This window comes from Rhyacophila brunnea, unplaced genomic scaffold (genome assembly GCF_057557595.1).
Source record: "Rhyacophila brunnea isolate RB1 unplaced genomic scaffold, BYU_Rbru_1.0 scaffold_14, whole genome shotgun sequence".
NCBI lineage: Eukaryota > Metazoa > Arthropoda > Insecta > Trichoptera > Rhyacophilidae > Rhyacophila > Rhyacophila brunnea.
Window position 1 is genome coordinate 37,513,223 of NW_028232796.1, and position 10,343 is coordinate 37,523,565.

General features: G+C 36.2%; 1 protein-coding gene across 1 annotated transcript in view; it reads right to left on the reverse strand.

Moving 5' to 3' along the window:
* Window positions 1–7,082, reverse strand: part of mAChR-A (muscarinic Acetylcholine Receptor, A-type) — a 456,442-nt gene extending 449,360 nt beyond the window's left edge. The window contains exon 1 of the mRNA XM_085941813.1: window positions 6,336–7,082. The gene's annotated coding sequence lies outside the window, so the exon portion shown is untranslated. The remainder of the gene's footprint in view (window positions 1–6,335) is intronic.
* Window positions 7,083–10,343: the final 3,261 nt, after the last annotated feature.

Genomic DNA, 10,343 nt, shown 5'->3' on the forward strand with positions numbered 1-10,343 from the left:
ACATGTGTCCCTATATTAAAGATATACATAATGCAATATACCTACTCTGCCTCGACTGATACGGCTAACTAATGTGGATCAAAGTCACCCCTTGTGTAGGTATAATTAATTACTGGGCATGGATCAAGTATTAGGAATATTTGACATTTTTTTCAACTATTAAAAATACTATGCCATCATCATTACTGACTAGGTTGAGTAAATCGAATTCAAATTTAAATATGCAATTTATTGTATATTATCCTTCCGTATAAATTTTTACTTCATTCTGAATCGTTTACAAATGATCCATTATTATTATTCCACGAAAAAATTTTGGTACTTATATTTAATTATGGTTATTAATGTATTTAGTGCAAACACGCTGGTGACTAGAAAATTGTTTCATCTTCTTTGTCACCATCGTATCTATTCTATACACAAGACTCCTATCGGCAGCAATCGAGGGTAGTTTTTCATATGTTTTTATCGAAGTATTATTAGAGCAAATATTGAGTGACTTAAATAGTGGCACCAATACCTACGTGATATCCACTTTTACTGGCCTTGCGAGTCGTAGAATGCCGAAAAGACTGTCCCGACTGTCAAATCGTCCAAATCCTCTATACACAAGACTGCTATCAGCCGCTATCGAGGGTAGTTTTTCATATGTTTTTATCGTTAATAATTGTTACAAAAGTTAGCCGTCTAAACAGTGAAAACTCTCGAAAATTTAGCACATCCAAGAGAGCAGCTGTTAAAACATAGCACTTATTGTAAAAATTACAACTAACGTAATCTAAAAATTATAATACTTCGATACAAACATATGAAAAACTACCCTCGATAGCAGTCTTGTGTATAGAGGATTTGGACGATTTGACAGTCGGGACAGTCTTTTCGGCATTCTATGACTCGCAAGGCCAGTAAAAATGGATATCACGTAGGTATTGGTGCCACTATTTAAGTCACTCAATATTTGCTCTAATATTCTAATGAGGCGTATCTAAAACACTAGACAGCGTAGACGAAACAAACGGACGCTAACAATCTTAATAAGTATTACCGTTAGACCATGGGTATTCGATGGCAATAAGTCATAGCTGCAAGTCAGGTGTTCATCGCTAGACTCAAATTGACTGGGTACGGGGAATGTACCTGGAAAAGTGCGTGGGTTAACAGTTGAAGTGACGAAAAGAGGCGGGGTAAATATTATGGAAGTCAGTACCATCTGCTATATTTTGTTAACCCCGCCCCCTTCCGACGTCTTAAAAAAATCAATGTTAAATTATGATACTTATCTAGATATTTTTTTAAATACACCCCTCCCTGTACCATATTATTGTGTGCCCGTTTTGGTGTATCAAGGTAGATTAATCAGTCCAAAACATTCAAATTATATATAGTTGGTTTGAAAATAATGATGACACCATAATATTAAACAATGATAAATCTACAATCCACCAGTCTACCTACAATCTCTAACAGAATATCGTAGTATATTCTTGGGTTTCCACCGTGTCTCCTTCTTTTTTCTTTACTCGACGTTTCAGGCTCGTTGCAGAGGCCATTATCAAGAGATGATATGTTTTATGATGAAAATGTAGTGTAGGTATGTGAATGTAAACGTTGCTCTAAGAATCTCTATTAGCTAAGAGCAAACGTTGCTCAGAGTAATCTGTCAATCGTTACGACCAGGGATACCTGCTCGAATATTAGATTTTGCTGATAGGGCCCGGAAGCTATGACGTTTTTAACCGTAATCCATCATCCCTATTAATATTTTCAGGGTTTCTATGGATTTCTTCATAAAACATATTATCTCTTGATAATGGCCTCTGCAACGAGCCCGAAACGTCGAGTAAAGAAGGAAGAAGGAGACACGGTGAAAACCCAAGAATATACTACGATAAAATCAACCGTGAAAGCCTCAAACATTATCTAACAGAATAGTGGATAATATGTCCAGAAAATATTTAAGTAAAAAAACACCCTTATTATGTAGGTAAAGTTCAGTTTTTAAATACAAACAATATTGTCACCTTACTATTAAAACCTTGTTTTAAAACCTTACTATTAAAGTCTGTTTGAGAAGAATGTTGAGGGGAAGGAAAAAACGTAATAAAACATCATTTTATACACCTCTCTAATATATAATTAACTATTTCTTTTATTCAACGAATAATTCACAAGATTTAAGAATATATCATTCTGATTATTGAACATATATTATTTTGAAAAAAAAACACTTTCTGATAGAGTATATAATAACCAATAGAAAAAAACCTACTTTGATTTAAGAAACAAAAATCGATTGCCAAAGTAGCTGATTTGGAAGGAACGCTGATGGGTAGGTATAGTAATTGACCAATAGTTAAAATTTGTTCGCTATCAGTATGTCACGCCGTAGCATAATGGTAATGCGACGGATGAGGCGTATACTCGGGAGATACAGGGTTCGATTCCCCGTCGGGGTGACTTACTTTTTTCAAAAAAGATTTTTTCTATTGGTTATTATATACTCTATCAGAAAGTGTTTTTTTTTCAAAATAATATATGTTCACCTCTCTAATAGATTAATTTGCCAACACTGGTTGTGAAATACGAGGTTTTAATTCCATGTTTGAAACCACGAGACCTATGAGTTTTTTAAAATATGTCGATAGATGGACAGCATACTAGTCTAGCTAGAGAACCGAGGCTTTGATATGATTTCAAATGTTTTTTTGTTTAAATTTTGTCGAACAAACTTCATTTTTCCATAATATCGCACTTACGAGGTCTTAATAGTAAGGTGACGATATCTATCTTGCTTCTAAATTCTCTTAAATACTGTCTCATAAAATTGATCTATTTTCTATAAAATTAACGTAGGTATACAAAATTAATGCAGTTTGAAATTTTACACTTAGGTATTACAATTCAAGTTGAGTTCATTCTTCCGTTACTTTCATTATTTGGTCATTACGAAATAATCTTTTTCTATCGAATGATTTTGAAAGACAATAATTCAAGACAGAATAAAAATCTGTACTGATTTTATTTTTCACAAATTTTGTCCATATAATAATATGTCCACGACAATATCATGGGGTATAAACTAATGTCGGGAATAAAATTATTACTTCTATCTTTTCTAAGCGTCGGCCTATGACGTCGTGGGTTCCAGGTTCATATCCTGGGTCTGGCAAGTACACTTATTGTTTTTCAATTTGTGTTCGAGTCAGAGTATTGACCTGATAGGTTTAGCAAGTGGCTGACATCCATTTCTCGTAAAAACAAAATCTGTTAATACAAACCTCCAGTCTGTGGAGGCCCATATGATCTTATTAAGATCGGACATGGTTGGAAACTAGTTTAAATCCTGTTTCACCCATAAACAGGTATATGGTAAAACTACTCTTCATTATTCATTGTTTCACTTATACTTATTTAATCCTTAGCATCTCAAATATTATCAATAGTATGTACTGGAGGTCAAGGTCCAAGTAAGTTCGAGGCTCGATTGGGGAGCTAAGTATAGTATTCTCCTTTCCAAAAACAGTTGTTAGGGGGAGGCTATTTTAAAAATACTTATTATTTATAACTGTAGGTATTATAACAAAATTATAGGACATTTTGATACTATAACAAAACTGTCTACTAAATACTGAAGCATGGTGATTTGTTTTCTTGCATCTTTAACGGCAAAATATATCCACATTCCCTGAAAATATGAAAAACATTGGAGATGTACTTTAAAACTAGATGCTTGACTAAGCCTCATTGGCGAAGAGATCTTCAATGCCAAATCAGGGCGGCAGTTAACCTAACTATTGGAAACGGCTGCGGGTTGATGAATGATTCCAAGATACTAATTAATCTATACTGGCATAGAGAAGCAGTACCTGTTAGTACCTAATATGCCGAGTCACACACAAGAATTTCATGAATGACTTATTTATACTATTTTGTGGGCGTTGTTGCAACAACTTTGCCAGCTACAATACAAGTCTACTACAAGAATCCACCACGCTATGTTATCCGAAAATCACTAAATTTAATGTTCATTACACTAGATGTACCAACAATAAATTAATTTAATTAATTCCCTAATAATTGACAAACCGGAGCAGTATTCCGGTCCACTCTGGTCCATTTCGAGTACCAACATTATTTAAAGGTTTTTCTCGACTTTTTATTTTGTTTTTTACTTAGTGTGAAATAAAGGCATTACGTCTTCGATATTTTACGAAAGGAAGAAGAAATATACAGTTATACAACACCAAAGTGAAGCTAGACTATACTGTTCGCAATTCCATATAGACAGTGAGAATTGAAATCATATGACGGTAATTAAAAAGGCACCGGAAGAAGAAGGTGCACAATAAATACTTATTCAATTAGAGTTGGTTTTCGGGAATTCCCCGACGGGATTTCTCGACAAGTTTTCGAGATTTGCCATCCAAATCTTTTGACATTTCGGGAAATCCCGGATCTCGAGAATTTTTTCTCGGGATTCGGGATTGCTTTATTATCAAATATTAATTGAAAAAACGATTTTCTATATGAAAAAAGTGGACAGGAAATACAAAATGTTCGAAGACTGATCGGGGCATCATAATTAAGCCAACGTCGACTCAAAATGATCGCAATTTTTGCAACATCAGGGAATTTTGTGTCTCAAAAACGGACGCGATTGTCAGACGCAGCGATTGACAGTCTGTGTTTTTTGAAATTCTATTTTAATAAGTAATGTTTTGAATTATGTTTGTTTTCCTACTTCTATTTTGTTTGTCTTTTTACATAAATTTAAAAAATCATATTTTTTTGGAATTTGTCTATTTTTACACTGATTTTAGGATTTTTACAGGTTTTTTTAAATTTCCCGATATCTCGAGATTCCCGAGAATTCTTTTCTGGAAATCCCGAATTTCTAGAATTCAAAATTTCATCATTTCGGGAAATCCCGAATCTCGAGATTGAGATTTTCTCGGGAAATACCCAACTCTACTTGCAATGAACTTGAATAGAATCATTTCAATAGTCGCAATTATACAACATTTTATTTGATATTTTTTTAACCATATTCGATCCTAAGAAGATAAATAATGGGCAGAGGTGAGTTTATACAAACGTTGTTTTATAATTTAAATATAAATAGGATTTACTTTGCTCGCTCGGTGATTTTTTTATTTTACGATATTTTCAAATGATTTATCTCTTCTTAATATGCTGTTAATACAATTTTATTTCGGTACACTTAGGCGGGAGGGGCATTTCGATCCGAGCGGTGAACTATACATTATTTGAAGGGCAAGGAAATATTTATTTTTTTACCTTGTCAGATCATAAGAAGATCAAAATATGGAGTGGAGGTTGTATTAACAGATTTACGTCAAATGGACGTTATCCACATACTCAATCTATTAGGTCCATACTCTGGATCAAAACACACATTTATATACAACATGTGAATTTTCCTGACCCGGGATTCGAACCTGAGAGCCACGATATTATAAGCCTAACGCGTAACCGCTCGACCATCGTGGGCGTGAGAATTTAGTTAATTGGGAAATATGTGGCAATTGAAATTCCTCAAGTCTTCCATATAGTGGGAATCTGTGTGCACCATTTTTATATGGTGTCATAAACCCTGAGGAAAAGGGGGCGGTAGGTAATTAATGCCTTTGAAATGTGGTGTAGTCACCAAATGCTACGTATCCCTTGAACAGAGCACAGGACGAAGTAGTCAATTACCCAGAGACTCTAGATAAAAGAATGGCTGTTATCATTCTACAGTTTTTTGATAATACATATTCGTCCGAACCGGATAACCTGAAAAGACTTGTGGTTTTAGGTAGCCTTCAGGGAAGGCAAAGCAGATGAAGGAGCTTATTGATGGTAATCCTCACCCTGCCCTACAAGAAGCAGAGGTCCGAGATGGTTGGAAAGTCTTGGTCGCTCAGAAGATTACTGAATTTCAGAGTGGTCATAATCTTCAGTCATGAGTGGACTACCAAGAAATAGAAAATATTTTTTGATATCTGAATAAATAAAAAAAAAAGATCTTGATGTTTGTTGTCTCCCAAAATTTATATTGATACTGTTGGTGATAACATTAATTAATACATACACATTTTAAGTACACTAGTTTAGCAATATATACGTATGTGAAGAATATCATTATAAATCATCTGGGAATTTTCTATTTTTATTATTGTTAATCCTCAGTTTTTTTTTAAATTTGGCAAATGCCAAAATATAATATATAAGTATCTGTCATGGCGAGCGCTTTTTTTGTTACTGTGGACGTGAGAGTCTAATTCTTATAATAGTATTAAAATACAGATATATGTTTTAAGTCTGAGACTTACCACAGATTTATTTGAAAGTCTCAGAGACGGTTCTCCGTACATGATAAAGCTTTCCAAACACTCAGCTGAGGTCCAATACCGGCATCCAAAACGACCTCTCGGAGCGCAGACCTTTCCTTTTAGAATAACAATTCACGGATTTTCCAAAATCAAGACACATTATAGGTAAATATCTCTCACTTCACTAGACATTTTGTCAATTGTTTATTCAACACTCACTAAAATTAACTGGTAATTATTTATTGTGTTATTAGAAAATGAAAATAATATACACTCTGGCTCTGATTTTTAAACAGATGGAAATCGGTGATTTATTATCGTTAAATGTCACGTTTTTGTATGAGAATTTATATAAAATGACTGTTTTATATTTGTTTGTGTTGATTTAAATTATTAATGATGTTTTTTTTTATGCAATAATGATGAAAAATCACTAATATATAAATTAAAGCACTCTATAATAATAATATGTAACACGGATTTATCTCCCGTCGTTTTGTGTAGAGGTTAAAAAACATTCACTGAAACCCGGGCGAGTTCGCCTCGTTTTGTTTGGGACAGTTTTGAAAATCTAAATTTGAACGGATGGCGATTATTGTGTTGGATCGCGCGCGGTCGCGGGGGCTCGATCGAAAACGCCTATTTTTTAATTTGTCAAAATGTTCGGCTGTCGAGTGCGTCCGTTTGGCGACACGTCCGCGCTGCGCGAAGGCGGGGGCTTCCATTCACGGGGCTCGCTCCGCTCCTGTCGGGCGAGGCGAGGGCCAGCAGTCTCATTCAAGCGGCGAGGGGGGCGACGCGCGGCTGCGCCATCGCGGGCCTGGAGCCGACAGCCCCCGCGCACGCGCGCAGCATCCGGGAAACAGCATCCCTCGTGAAAAGCGCGCCGAGGCGGGGGCTTGCCGCGCGCGTTTACACCAGAAATATACAACCGTACGATATATACCCCGAAATACAATCTTTCGAAACCTAATACCCCGTTTACACGTATATTATCCTGCAGTTGGCAAGATTGCATGCAAGAATCAAACAAGTTTGGAAGCTTCTAAATTTTCATGTGACAGTAAGATTTCTTCGATCTCCGCCTGCGCAGAAGAACTAGAGTAGCGAAAAACGAATTTTCAGGTTTCACTAGCTATCAAATAGTACCATAAAATGACAACATCGCGTCTTACTCACCCTTAAAGAATGAATTGGAGAGACAGTCAGCACTTTTACGTGTAAACAGTATTATTGTCAGTTTAAAATATTTTACCCCGTTTACACGTGCATTGATTTACTTTTGACAGTATGGATTATCGCGGCCATAAGTTGCAAGATTGCATGCATGTATCAAAAAATTTCAGAAGCTTCTGAATTTTCACGCGAAATTGGGAATTTGTGTGATATGTGCGCCTGAGCAATATAGCGATAGTGCCGATCTACGAGATTGCATTGCCAGTTTTAAAAAAATCGAAAATGTGACATAACATGTTCTTCAGCGGTACTCTTTCTTAATTTTAAAATGAGGGGTAACCTTTTGAGGATAGATCGAAAGTTTCTACGGACCTGCGGTTTGGAAACACTGGTTCAAACAGTACCTACGCATGGTGAAAATGTACGCACATTAATCAAAGCAACATTCCATTCCATTAGTAGACGATTCTACAGAACAGATTACTAAGATGTAAATGCGATGGCCAGTCGAGATTTTTACGGCAGTTTTGGTTTATGACAAGAATGGCAAGAAATACAGAGCGCTCTGATATTACCAAATATTACCAATATTGAATGCGCGTCGTATTTACGAACATGTTATGTCACATTTTTTTTAAACTGGCAATGCAATCTCGTAGATCGGCAGGTTCGCCACGCCACTATCATTCTACTGCACAGGTGCAGATACATATCGCGCAAATTCCAACTGTCGCGTGAAAACTCAGTCAGAGCTCACTTTGAGCGTAGCAACCTAAGTATTGGGCATCTTCTCCCAGGACACCCCCAGGCCAATTCTTAGATGCTTCACATCACCAATTGACGGGTCCCATGATACTCTCGATTAAGACTGAGGGTGGTACGGGGCGGGTTTAGTGGAGGGAATTTAACTTCAATGTCGCGTGAAAATTCAGCTGCTTCTCAATTTTTTTAAATCCATACATGCAATCTTGCAACTTGCACGATAATACGCATTTACACGTGCATTTTCTTGTTATGGCCGCTAGTAAATCCATGCACATCCAAAGGGGTATTTAATATTTATAAACTATAATAAAAACTATTAAACAACATAATATATTAATACTTTTTTCCCAACGTCTGGTGGCCGTGTTTGCGGTGAACCTAAAATGAATCACAAAAAATTGTAAATACTTAAAGATGTAGAAGAAACCATTCTGCCAGATGGAGCTTTTCACTGTGAACAAAATCGGTGAAGTAAATTCCAGTTTGTCAAAAATTTCATCTTCTTATGAAAGCTGAACGAACTATATCTTCAGACTTTTCACATAACCTTAGGTATGCTCTTTCTTCATCAGCCTAAATTCCCTAATCCTTATTTTCTTTATTGGTATATTGCAGAAAATAGTCATGGGTTGTTGGGTATATATGTACCTCATGTACAGTTTTAAGTTTATGAACTTGGGAGCCCGAGGTATTACGCATAAAGCCCACCAAAGCGGCGCTCGGTGCGCTCTCTACGAAGTAGGCCCCCTCCCACCCGCGCATTACCCTTCACCTATGTAATAAGGGGCTCAAGAAGCACAAAATAATTATTATTATCAGCGTCTCTTATAACAAAGCAATAAAAATATTATTAAATTTCTCGGGGCTTGTAATTACTATTCACGATGACATCATTCTACCAGCGAAATATTGGACACGCAATAACTAAACAATGAGTTCACTGTTATTACGAGGGTGGGTCAATAATTCCTTAGAAAAAAGCATTAAAACAGTTTTTATTTTTGTATTTTTTTTTTATTTCTCAACATAATCTCCTTGGAGCTCAATACACTTGGTTAGACGTTTCTCATTTTTTTTTAAACCGTCAGAAAAATAGGTTTTCGGAAGGTCCTCAAAATAAGCATTTGTCCGATCGATGACTTCTTCATTTGAAAAAAAACGTTGTCCACTTAGCCATTTTTTTAAGTTTGGGAAAAGGAAAAAGTCACTGGGGGCTAAATCTGGCGAATACGGTGGGTGGTCGACCAATTCGAACTTCAATTTTTCAATTTTAGCCATTGATCGTAAACATGTGTGAACACGGGCATTGTCCTGATGAAAGAGGATTTTTTTCCTGTTCAAATGAGGCCGTTTTTCTTCAATTTTGTTTTTTAGCTGGTCCAATAAAGATGCATAATAATCCCCTGTTATTGTTTTTCTTTTTTCCAAATAGTCAACGAAAATAATTTCACGTGCATCCCAAAATACAGTAGCCATAACCTTACCAGCTGATTTTACGGTTTTCGCCTTCTTTGGACATGGTTCGCCATTCGCAATCCACTGCTTTGACTGTTCTTTCGTCTCGGGAGTATAGTGGTGTATCCATGTTTCATCTACAGTCACAAAGCGACGAAAAAATTCATCCGGATTGTGTTGCATGAGCGACAACAGGGCTTTAGAGGCCACCACCCTATTGCGTTTATTGTCGACTGTGAGCAAACGCGGCACCCATCTTGCAGAAACTTTTTTCATGCCCAATTTGTCATGTAAAATAGAAATGACGCTACCTTTTGAGATCCCTGTAACCTCAATTATCTCACTCAACTTTAATCTTCGGTCACTTAACACCATATCGTGGATTTTATTGATCATTTCTGGTGTAGTCACCTCTACAGGACGTCCTGAGCGTGGTTCATCCTTTGTTGATGTACGACCACGTTTAAATTCATTTAACCAGTTATAAATAGTTGCAAGCGAAGGAGCAGATATGCCGTGAACTAAATCCAACTCATTTTTTATTTCCTTTGCTGTTAACCCTTTTATATTAAAATGTTTAATAACAGCTCTAAACTCAATTTTCTCCATTTT